The 12,370-nt window shown below is 46.7% G+C and overlaps 1 pseudogene across 1 annotated transcript in view; it reads left to right on the top strand.

Annotated features, from left to right (window-relative positions):
• Nucleotides 1-11,309, top strand: part of LOC144826013 (tuftelin-interacting protein 11-like) — a 187,985-nt pseudogene extending 176,676 nt beyond the window's left edge. Inside the window, exon 7 of the transcript XR_013609669.1 lies at nucleotides 10,968-11,309. The product of XR_013609669.1 is annotated as a tuftelin-interacting protein 11-like (transcript). The remainder of the gene's footprint in view (nucleotides 1-10,967) is intronic.
• Nucleotides 11,310-12,370: the final 1,061 nt, after the last annotated feature.

Here is a 12,370-nt window from a genome sequence, read left to right as displayed (position 1 = left end):
GCCAGAAGATGCACTTGACCACCCGGTGACCCACCTCTCCTAGGGACACCGCAGAGCGCTAGCCGGAAACCCTTCAGGGGGAGGGTCTCGAATCTAGGATCATACGCGCTGAGCTAGCACCACTCGACAAAGGGACACCACACTGTAGGTTTCAGGAGAACGGATTCTTTATATCTCAAAAAAATGGAATCTTATGTACAAGTAGAGCAAGGGCTCACAGAGTCTTGGGGGGTTAGGGTAGCGGGACAGTCTCAGTGTTCGAGGTAGTTGCAGGTGCGTATCCGGCGCACAGCTCTCAATCTTCGAGCTGGGAGATACGAGTAGATCGGGGGTGCAGCCGGACCAGGGTAGTCTCTGAGCCATGATCGAATCAGCAGGGCTCAGGTGTTCTTAAGGTTGCGAGGGAGCCACGACCAGGTCTGCAGGGCACAGAGGGTTCCGGGCAGAAGTCCTTCCCTGCCGGGTAGGAGCCGCAACGATGTCAGCAGGGCTCAGATGGTTTCGGGCAGAAGTCCTTCTCTGCCGGGTAGAAGCCGCGACGATGTCAGCAGGGCTTAGATGGTTTCGGGCAGAAGTCCTTCTCTGCCGGGTAGGAGCCGCAACGGTATTAGCAGGGCTCTCGTAGTCCCAGGATTCAGCTGACGATTGTCCCAGAGCATGCCTTGATATAGGGCTGTTCCTCTTTGATGTCCGGAGTCCTCGCAGGCAGAGGTCTTAGCACCTGGGGGCCGCATGTTGTGGGTTCCTCCCACGCGGGCCCTTTCATCCTTTCAAGTTGGGTCTGGAGGGATGCCAGACACGCAGCAGGCTTGGAGCCAGCCCTCAGGGAGGCCATATGGGCGATCGAAACCCATCTCTCGAGGGGAGGTGGGAGGTGTGATCGAACTACCCCCCCCCCCACTCGCTCACGGGGAGCGCTCTACCCCCCAGCCGGGTACGGCGCGTCTGCGGCCAAGGACGTGCAGGTGCCAGGGGCGGCCATCTTAGGTGCAAGGGAATGGGCACCGGAGGCTGCATGCGTCTGGTGCCGGGAAGATGGCGGGAGTAGCACAGGGAAGTCCAGTGTCGTGTGTGTGGATCATGGAGGGAATGGTTGGGTAGGCCGTGATAATCAGGGGCCTTGCGTGGTGCCCGGGTCAGGGAGGACCACGCCACGAGGCCGGGTCCAACATTGCACCATTGTATAAAGGTACCTGCGCTGGCGCATGGGAAAAGGACAGTAATGTGCTGTATCTTATAGATACGGCGCATTCCGGCCTTTTTCTTTTGCCGTAGGGAAGCGCAGCAGGAAGGCCTGCTGCGCCTCCCTACGGCAAAACCTCATAAATGAGGCCCCACATTTTTTTTTTAGAGTTAGAGCTGTTGTCCTTGTAAATGGTAATGTTTTATACGTATGTGTTTTGTTATTTAGTGTAGTATCTGTATGTGTTGTGTAGTGGAAATATGTTTTTTTTTTATTTGTTAGTGTATGGTGTGGACTGTATTTGTGTAATATAATTATGTGCTAGGTTGTTTATTGGTAAAGGAGTATAGTATTAAGAGATAGTGGTAGTTAAAGAAAGTATGAGTGGCTAAAGTAAAATGAGAGTTGACTTAAGGAATATGTAGCTAAATCTATCAAGTTAGTGGAAGAGTGGCATTGCGTGGTGTGGCGTGCAGCGGCGTAGAGTACAGCAGCGTTACGTGGAGTAGTTTGTGTGGAGCAAAGTTGTGCTGTCTAGAGCGGTGGAGCAGAGTATTGCTTCATGGAGTGCCAGTGCTTGGGGTGCCGTTGGGTGGAGTGCCATTGAGTGGAGTGTCTGCTCTTGGAATGGAGTTGTGCTGAGTGGCACTTTGTAGAATGGCTTTGCATGCAGTTGGGTGTGGTGTGCAGTTGTGTGGAGCTCAATGACGTGGAGTGGCGCTGCATAGAGTGGCGTTGCATGGAGCAGGGTGGCGTTGCATGGATTGGTACTGCATAGAGTGGCATTGGCCAGTGCTCGTGATACAGGTCGACTGGTAGTCCAGTGGCAACTGGACTTCTGTCAGCACTGAGAGGACCTTTTGGGACATTGCACTTGTGTCTAGGACTGCCTCACCCTCTTAGTGGACTGAGGAGTAGTCATAGCCATACCCCCATTGTTCCCAACGCATCCACTGCATCTTATGAACATCTCCAGCATTCTTCATCCCTAAAGTCTTACATAAGATAAAAGTACCTGGCACTGACTACAGCCTGCCTCAACTGCTGAGGTATCTGTTTCTGAGGACCTTGCTGGTCCCCCAGAGTGACTCCCTACTAGAGTTGGTCATCTAAACAAACTCCAAGTGACTGAATTACACCTAGAACGTTTTTTTACTCAACGTTTGGGCTAAGTGTCAAATTTTTAAATTTTGCCAATGCTTTTATGAGGTTGAATGAAATGCTTTGGTTTAATATGTCTTGTAAATTCTATATTTAAAGAACCCTATAGTGGATCTGTTTCAATGTGGTGTCTAAATATAGATAAAAAGACAGTCAATTTTTATAAATTGCAGTCTGATTTATTTGGTGTCTTGTTGATTCTTTTTTTAATTGTTTTGATGCTGTGTTTATGCATTACACGTGTTCCTTTGTGCTCAGAGCCACAGCTACACAGGGTTGAACTGAAGGTTTGACAAACGAAACCTAAGGGACTCAATGGGTTGGTAAGTGTGTTACATAGTGAGGTCTTACAACTAGGGGTGGGCGTAGTTCGTGAAGTAGCACTACGCGATGGTACGCGAAGTGCACTTCGCGAACTTCACGTAGCACTATGCGAGCTGCGTAGTATGTTCGCACTGTGCAAGATGCATTTTCAATGATTGCACAGTGCGAACAAGCATCCGGCATTGTGCAGTCATTGAAAATGGCATCTTGCACAGTGCGAGCTGTAGTTTTCTGCCGCTTGAGTAGATTTTCTCGAGCGGCAGCTTGCTCAACGCGAACTGGTAGTTTCTCATCGCGAGCGGTCGCGAGTATGCACGACCACTCGCAATGAGAAACCTGACCTCCCCGCGTGGAGTCTCGCCGGGATGTCATTTTGCTTGCTCGCAATTGCGAACATTACGTTGAGGACCGCGAACAAGCACAAAATGACCGCTGCACTACGCTGCGCGTGTTCGCACTGTGCTACGGGCAGCTCGCTTAGTGGGAAGTTGCGCAAGCTTCGCAAACTACGCGAGCGTAACGTAGTGCTTCGCCCAGGGTTACTTACAACCACACAACAATACATCCCATTGTCTCACTGAAAAAAAGAAAGGTTACAGTGCCATATTAGTGAGGCATGGTAATAATCTCGCACTTCACATAAAAAAAACTAGAAATTCCCTGAAAAAAACCCATTTAAAGTAACGTTAGAGCACCTGATTCACAAAGGTGTCGTAATTTGGCAGCGATTGGATTAGCATTTGCTTCAGCTATGAGAGTTTTTCGCCTTTATATTGACCATGTTCCGGAGGCCATTTTGTAGTCCCTGCCTCCATTTTGAGTGACCACGTTGCCTCGTGGTCAGCATGCCCTTTTGTCCTTCCTCTCTGCCAGATGACCACTTGGTCTGCCCAGCAACAGGCTATTTTTAGCTTATGGTCAAGCTTCGTACATGTGCACTCAGGCCACATATGTTAATGAACGGTCACTGCTAAGGAATGTTCCCCCAACTGACCAAAAGTGTTAAACTCCGCCCACATGTTGGCTGTGTTCCAAAAATGACCTTATATCTACATGAAATAGTCTTATGTGTGTACCGCCTATTTTTCAAACCCTTGTATGGGTATAAAAGAGCCATGCGCTCTCTGTTCGGGGTGATACTTCTTGCATTACCGAAGGGTGCTGTTGGAATGTACCACCACTCCATGGGGTCTTAATAAACTTGTCTTTTGTATTCCAGATTCCGTGCCAACTTCTGTTCTAAGGTATCGTGAGTTTTTGCAAAGTATGTAGGCCTGTTAAAACCTAACACGTCAATTGGCGCCCGAATAGGCACTCATCGGCGACTCGGATGCCCGAAAGACTGGTCGTGACGAAGGATTGGAAACTCGCCGTGGGCGTGATCACTGCTGAAGTAAGACATGAGTCTTGCCATCTACGGTGCTTCCCCTTTCCTTCCCATCTGACCTTCCAGGTGGCGCCAGTCCTCGACTGAGCTCTTTATCGTTGGGTTGCTGTGGAGTGATTGTTTGGTCGATTTGAGAACTTGGCAGTTGGAACCTGGACACTTGGAATTCTTGGTAAGCTTTAGATTGGTAAGGTAGTCTACTGACACTTACTGTGGCATTTTGGATTTGTATGAAGTTAGCTAACATTTGGACCTATGTTTTGTATTATATGTGGAGTGCACCTCACATAGGCAGGTAATGTGGAGATATTTCTCGGACTCTGACCTTGTATTTGTTTGAACGGCACATCATGTGTAACATACTTTAAGTGCCAATTTGCGGAGAATATTACATATTTTGTGATATTTTTGACATGCCTGTTTATAGCACGCTTCGAGGGATGTGTTGCTTTGGTAATGGTACCAGTTTACGATTAAATGAATCACAGCCGGCTCCCCCAGAGGGGAAGCCTAATCGTGAAATGTACATCAAATTTGGCCTCCCCCCTATTATGTACAGGACACTGTGGCATAAGTACACAAAATCTGACTCAGAGTTACGATGGCCACTACGTGGGTAGTTTGATTTACGAAAGGTTCAGTATGTGGAGCAGTGTTTGTTTCGGCGCATGTCTAGACAGGATATGTTTGATTGTGTACATATGTGGGAGAAAGCGGTGCATGAGCGTATGAAGCGTGTGCAAGCCTTGGCGGACAAGGAGCAACGTAAGGCTGCCCAAGTTAAAGCTTTACAACTACAGGATAAGGAAATGCAGGGGAGATAAGAGCGTAATTTACAGATTAATGGTCAGTTTCCTATTCAACGTCCTCTCTATCCTGTCCTTAATACACCCGATGATTTTTCATTACCAGATCGTTCTCCGCCTCCGTATGTCCTACCTACGGCCCCGGACGAGGATACGGATTCTCCTGACGGAAAGGATAAAGGACGGGATACTCGTTCCATGCTTACTACTGCTCGATCTGCTGACTTACGTGCTATGGCTCGTAGAATTAATCTTAATACCGCCTCTGTTCATGAAGTTCAAACCTCTGAGTGGGTGGACAGATAAAGAGCACTTGTATTTTCTGGAGTATTTGGCTCAGGAAGTTATTGAGCGATTTAGGAAACATTAAAATGAGTGAGAACCTAAGGACGTAGGGGTTGATTATGACAATTTACGTAAAGCAGTTTTTGTTCTCGCAGACGCAGATGATTTCCTCCGGCGTCTGATTAAAGTACGGGATGATGTGACACGACTACGAACGCAGAAAAAGGCAGCGGCTTCGACTGTGCCTGAGTCGTCGGTTGAGGAGAAGGAATCAGCTATCTTTGGATCAGATAAGGGTCACGTGGTCAATGTTATGTCCATGCGGGAAGCCTCACCTTTGTATGTTCCTCCTAAGGGTCAAGGCACAGATGACAATAAGTTGTCTGTGGATGCAAAGGGTTATTTTGTATATAACTGGGTTTATACTCCTCGGAATAGAGCAGATGTTATGGCCCTTAAGAATGCTTTGCCTGATCCACGTAAAAACCCAGCGGCTTTCAATGAGGAAGTAGAGGGGGCTATTAGTTCGTGTGTTATGACGTTAACAGATATTGACCTTTTCTTTGGCTTAATATTGCCTCCTGATATGTGGAGGACGATTCGTAAAATTAATGATCGAAAAACTCTGGGTGCAGACTGGAGGGATATAGAACAAGCAGATTTAGATAGAGAACCCGCATGTAAACCGTGTAAATTGATTTTAGACCTCCCTGTGGCTATTTTGAATAAATTAAAATTGCTCATTCCTCCTAAAAAGATTGGACGATGTTAGCATCCTGTAAACAGAAGTCAGATGAGTCAGTGTCTGATTTCTTTACACGCTTCGAAGAAGCGTTTCATGATTATAGTGGTCAGTTATTAACAGATGACACGGGTAGGCATCTGTTTGTCGACAAGTATGTAGCTAATCTTTTACCAGAGATTGCCAAACGATTAAAAGTTAGCGAAAGTTCGTGGCCTACTTCAACTCCCGCTACCCTCCTAACTATGGCTCAGTATTATGAGAGGCAGGAAATAGAGGCTAAAGAGTGACGATAAAAAGACGAAAGATTTAAACACAAAAGTGATTTTAGCTCAGCTTTATGCTACGCAGCCGAGAGGAAATGATAGAGGGAGACGTGGGTCTTATGGCCCGCCTTGTTCCTGTCCTGATCTCTCCGCAGATCAGTGTGCATATTGTAAGCAATTTGGGCATTGGATTTCAGATTGTCCAGTGCTGCGAGAACGTGGTTGAGGTAACAATAGATTTATGAATGGATACTCAGGCTCTAGGGGAGGAGCGAATGATCGCGCTAGATTCGAAGCTAGGGGCCGTGGACAGAATGGGTATAATACTTTTGACAGGCTGTTAGAAGGGGCGATCCCCGGGGAGGCCAGAAGATGTACTTGACCACCCGGTGCCCCACCTCTCCTAGGACCGCTGCCAAGCGCTAGCGGGAGACCCTTCAGGGGGAGAGTGTCGAATCTAGGATCGTACGCGCTGAGCTAGCACCACTCGACAAAGGGACACCACACTGTAGGTTTTCAGTAGAACGTATTCTTTATATCGCAAATAAATGGATCTTTATGATTCGCAGGATTCTTATGTACAAGTAGAGCAAGGGCTCACAGAGTCTCGGGGGGGATTTGGCTAGCGGGACAGTCTCTGTTTAAGGTAAATACAGGTGCGTATCCGGCGCACAGCTCTCAATCCTCGAGCTGGGGGATACCAGTAGATCTGGGGTCCAGCCGGACCAGGGTAGTCTCTGAGCCGCGATCGAATCAGCAGGGCTCAGGTGTTCTTAAGGTTGTGAGGGAGCCGCGACCTGGTCAGCAGGGCTCAGATGGGTTCGGGCAGAAGTCCTTCTCTGCCGGGTAGAAGCCGCGACGATGTCAGCAGGGCTTAGGTAGTTTCGGGCAGCAGTCCTTCTCTACCGGGTAGGAGCCGCGACGGTGTCAGCAGGGCTCTTGTAGTTCCAGGATTCAGCTAAAGATTGTCCCAGAGCATGCCTTGATATAGAACTGTTCCTCTTTGATGTCCGGAGTCCTCGCAGACAGGGATCTTAGCACCTGGGGGCCGCTTGTTGTGGGTTCATCCCACGCGGGCCCTTTCATCCTTTCAAGTTGGGGCTGGAGGAAACCCAGACACGCAGCAGGCTTGGAGCCAGCCCTCAGGGAGGCCGGATGGGTGATCGAAACCCATCTCTCGAGGGGAGGTGGGAGGTGTGATCGAACTACTCCTCCCTCTCGCTCACGGGGAGCACTCTACCCTCCAGCCGGGTATGGCACGTCTGCGGCCGAGGTCGTGCAGGGGCCGGGGGTGGCCATCTTAGGTGCAGGGGAATGGGCACCGGAGGCCTGGTGCGTCTGGTGCCGGGAAGATGGTGGGAGTAGAACGGGTAAGTCCAGTGTCGTGTGTGTGGATCATGGAGGGAATGGTCGGGTAGGCCGTGATAATCAGGGGCCTTGCGTGGTGCACGGGTCAGGGAGGACCACGCCACGAGGCCAGGTCCAACACAGGCGAAATCAGTATCAGATAGCTGAGGGTGAGTCTTCTGAGCTTCAGGACGCTACTTATGCATAGGATTGCCTAGGATGGGGTATGGAATCGGTTGACATCCCAGTGGATCAAAGGGGTCCATATATTTCAGCGCATGTTTAGTTCTACTGATCAGTTTCTGGTCAATACGGGAGCTACTCGTAGCGCCCTGTCCAAACAATTGATTCCAAGGACTCCCCTGTCTGGCACATCAATTACATTGATAGGGTTCGATGGAACACCTTCCCTTAGCCCATTGTCACAGCCTCTTCCATTCCACATTGATAAATTTACTGCTCCATGTCCATTCTTGTTGTCTCCGAATACACCAGATAATATTGTGGGTCTTGATATGCTTAAACATTTTAGGGCAACGATAAGCTGTGCCCCCGAAGGGGTGGGTGTTATTTTGAATGAGAATTATCCAGAGGTTGAAAGGTCGTGTCTTCTTAAGGAAAATGATGCGCTAGCTTCCCTCCCGAGTGATTTGTGGGCCACTTCTGATACAGATGTAGGACAGATGATTATCCCTCCCGTTCATATCACTGTTAAGGAAGGTGTTTTGTTGCCACGGGTGCCACAATATAAGATTTCCAGAGAAGGTGAAGAAGCTTTGACTCCTATCATAAGGGATTTGATTGATGTAGGAGTAGTGGAAGAAGTTCCCTATAATGTTTGTAACAGTCCTATCCTTCCACTTTTGAAAAAATATACTGATACCAGGATTTATCGTTTTATTATTGACTTGAGGGAAATGAACAAGATTGTAGTGCCCCAATATCCTGTGGTGTCTGATATTACTACCTTACTTACTTTGGTCCCACCTACAGCTACCATGTTCTAATAGACCTAAAAAATGCTTTCTTTTCCATCCCTTTTCATCCCGATAGCCGAAATCTTTTCGGCTTCACTTTGAATAATGGATCGTACAGATTTTGTAGAGTTCCTCAAGGCTATACGGAAAGTCCAAGTATTTATAGCCAGGCTTTGAAAAGACAGCTTGTTTCATTTTAGTTACCGTCTGGAGTGACTCTCATTCAATATGTTGATGATATTTTGTTAGCAGCTGATACCCCTGAACAATGTGAGGAGAGTACTCTCTCCCTGCTTTCTTTTCTTGCTGAGAATCATCACAAAGTGTCACGAAATAAATTACAATATTGTAGACTGAAGGTGACCTACCTTGGTCATCTTCTGTCTAAGGAGGGACATGCATTGACATCAGATCGAATTAAAGCAATTCTAGACACACCAGTTCCTTCCACTCAGAAAGATGTTCCTGCTTTCATTGGTTTGACTTCTTTTTGTAGGCAATGGATATTAGGATTTTCACATATTGTAAAACCTTTGTTAGCTCTGTTGTCAAAGGACACGCCGACTCCACTTGTATGGACAGATGAATGTCAGAATGCTTTCCATCACTTAAGACAAGCCCTTTGTTCTGCACCAGTGTTATGTACACCAGATTACACGAAGATTTTTACACTTTACGTACATGAGAAGGATAAACAGCGACCTTGTGCTTACTTCTCAGCAGTACTTGATCCCGTAGCACAAGGGTTGCCTGGGTGTTTGAGCAGTGGCAGCAACAGCTGTGTCTATACGACAGAGCAAAGGGATAGTTTTGCCACACAAATTGTTGGTATTAGTACCCCATGCGTTAGATGCTTTATTGAATCAGACGAAAACACAGCATTTAACTAGCGCTCGTCTGACAGGATACGAGTTAACACTGTTGGCGCCTCATATTACACTGAAAAGGTGCGCAACATTAAACCCGGCTACGTTGTTGCCATATCCTGCATCTGAGTCTCAAGCGGAAGAATCACACAATTGTGGTTTCCTTACTGAGGAACAAACAAAGGGTTGCATTGACCTGCAAGATACGCCCCTTCCAGATGTAGATGGGGAACTGTGGGTTGATGGATCATGTTTACAGCTGCCAGATGGTACAACTTCCGCAGCCTTTGCAATCACGACACTTGAGACAGTGCTAGAGACAGCTCGCATACCACAAAAGTCAGCCCAAGCAGCTGAACTAATAGCGCTGACAAAAGCATGTGAGCTTAGCGCTGATCTATGTGTGAACATTTACACTGATAGTCGCTATGCTTTCGTAGTAGTGCACGATTTTGGCCTACTCTGGAAGGAGCGAGGATTTTTGACATCACATGGGATGCAAATTATGCATGGTGAATTGGTACATAATCTTTTTAATTCACTAATGTGTCCAAAGAAGGTAGCGATAGTCAAATATAGCGCGCACAAAAAGGTGACTGACAAAATAGAACAAGGAAATGCTTTTGCAGACCAAACAGCTCGTGAAACTGCGATGTTGAAGAATGCCTCTCCCATGTATGTGGTGAAATCGCAGGCTGAGCGATGGCGTGATGTTAGAGAAGAAATATTGGATATACAGAAATCTGCTTCTGAACCGGAACTTAAACAGTGGTCTACAGAGGGAGTGTTGGATGATGAGGGCTGTTGGCATAGCAAAAATATGGAGAGATGGAAATTGCCTGCTGCCTATCTGTAAGCAATGGTTCAGAGGACACATGGGCTGGCACATGTTGGAGCTCTTGCAATTACTAAGTTACTTGCATGAGACTTAGGAGCATCCTGAGATTGCCAGGACGGCCAAGAGAGTAGTACAAACCTGCTTGATATCCCTACAGCATAATCCTGCCAAAGGGACACTCACTCCTAAAGGAGGGTTCGCTCCACCGACTGCACAATTTGAAGTACTACAGATGGATTACATCCAACTTGAGCGCTGTAATAATTTAAAGTATGTCCTAGTGGTAGTGTGTGCTTTCAGTAAGTGGATAGAAGCCTACCCCACGAAGGACAATACAGCGTTGACAACAGCTAAGGTGTTATTAAAGGAGTACTTCCCTAGATTTGGTGTTTGTAAATTTTTATGGAGCGACAACGGGCCCCATTTTGTAGGGAAGATTGTAGAATATGTCCTGAAAGGATTAGGAATAAAACAAAATCCATGCTGTGTTTCATCCGCAGTCAGCAGGTTTGGTAGAACGATACAATGCTACTTTGAAGTTGAAGCTAGCAAAGATTGTGGCATCCACATCTTTGAAATGGCCGGACGCCTTGCCCCTGGCGTTATTATCCATAAGATCAGTACCACACTCTCGATCTGGCCTCGCACCCTATGAGGTGGTGTTTGGAAGGCCTACGAATATCTGGGGCGTTCCTAAGCCACGCCTAATACATGATGTGCCTTGTATATTGATGAATGACTATATGGCACGATTGACAAATGATTTGCTTTCTATTCATCAACAGGTTCGAGAAGGTCTTCCAGACAGATCAATGGGTGAGGCTCATGATCTCCAACCTGGTGACCACGTGATGGTCCGATCCTTCGAGAGGTCCAACAGTCTAGAGCCGAGATAGCGTGGGCCTGAACAGGTTCTTCTATCCACGAGAACAGCAGTGTGAGTGACGAATCGAAAGAGGTGGATCCATTCCACCCATTGTCGCCGCATCTCTCCCGATTTGGTGAAACCTGCTGTATTGTCTGATTACCGAGACATCTTGAACGAAGAAAAGAGTCCAGCCATCACGGCCAGCGAATCTGAGGAAGCCTTCCTGGACCACACTGTTTCTGGTGCATCAAGATATCATCTACGATCAAGAAAAGCATCTGTTTTGAACGAGACTGGTAGAGCTACCGCCCGGGGTTAGTGAAACGGATACCGAGATGTCAAGGGGGGGGGGTCAGTTCTGCTCAGTGTAGCGACACCCGTCTTGAACCTCGGAGAAGAAAACAACGCCTGCCTAGGGCTCAGAGCTCGTTTTTTTTTTATTTTGCTAATTTTATATTTAGTTTTCAAAGAAAACATTTACTGTGTTATTGAAAATATTGAAGAACAAGAAGATCATTTGCATCATTATTATTGCTGTCACTATGGTGGTTATAGCGATAACAGCTTGGGTTGTAGAAAGAATGGCCCCGGCAAAAAAATGTGTTTGCCTCCACTCCAGCTCCGTATGAGCATTTTCATTTTACTTTGCCTTACCATGAACAAAAGCAAAGACAGACTTACTTGAATAACAGTTTCATACAGATTCTGCACCACACCCATAATACTACGAGCTTAACGAACTGTTGGGTGTACGGAATGTTGCCAGGACATCAAAAGAAAGGATGAACTCCTCTTCCTTTGTCTCACAATGGTTCTTGCAATGCCTGGTATACGCTTTTGTTCACTCTAAGATGGCCAACAAAAGGTGAACTTCTTTTTCGGCTTAATAAAGTTTGTTATCATGATAAAGATGGTCACCCACAAGCAGAAGAGACTAAATTAGATTGGGAAGAATATTGACCGGACACTGTATCTTCACCACATATCTTTACTAGTATGAGGATTGTGAACATGTCTAGTTTGTTTATAAGTTCTGTAATTAAAGCAAAAGCTGTCCTATGTGTGAAAAATAAAGGAACTATCCCAGTTGGAGAAAGTGAATGTACAACAACATTAGCATTTGATGGACCAAATAATGTTGCATTTATAACATCACGAAATACTTACTTTGTATGCGGGGATAAGGACTATCATCGTCTTCCAATAGGATGGTCAGGAACCTGTTATGTATCCTTTATATTGCCCCCTGTATTCATAGCACCGCCAATGTATCACAATGATTTTGTATTATATCATGATTTTATTCTGAATAGAGTGAAG

This window comes from Lissotriton helveticus, chromosome 3_2 (assembly GCF_964261635.1).
Source record: "Lissotriton helveticus chromosome 3_2, aLisHel1.1, whole genome shotgun sequence".
NCBI lineage: Eukaryota > Metazoa > Chordata > Amphibia > Caudata > Salamandridae > Lissotriton > Lissotriton helveticus.
Note: the sequence above shows the minus strand (reverse complement) of the source record. Positions and strands in the feature narration are given on the sequence as shown.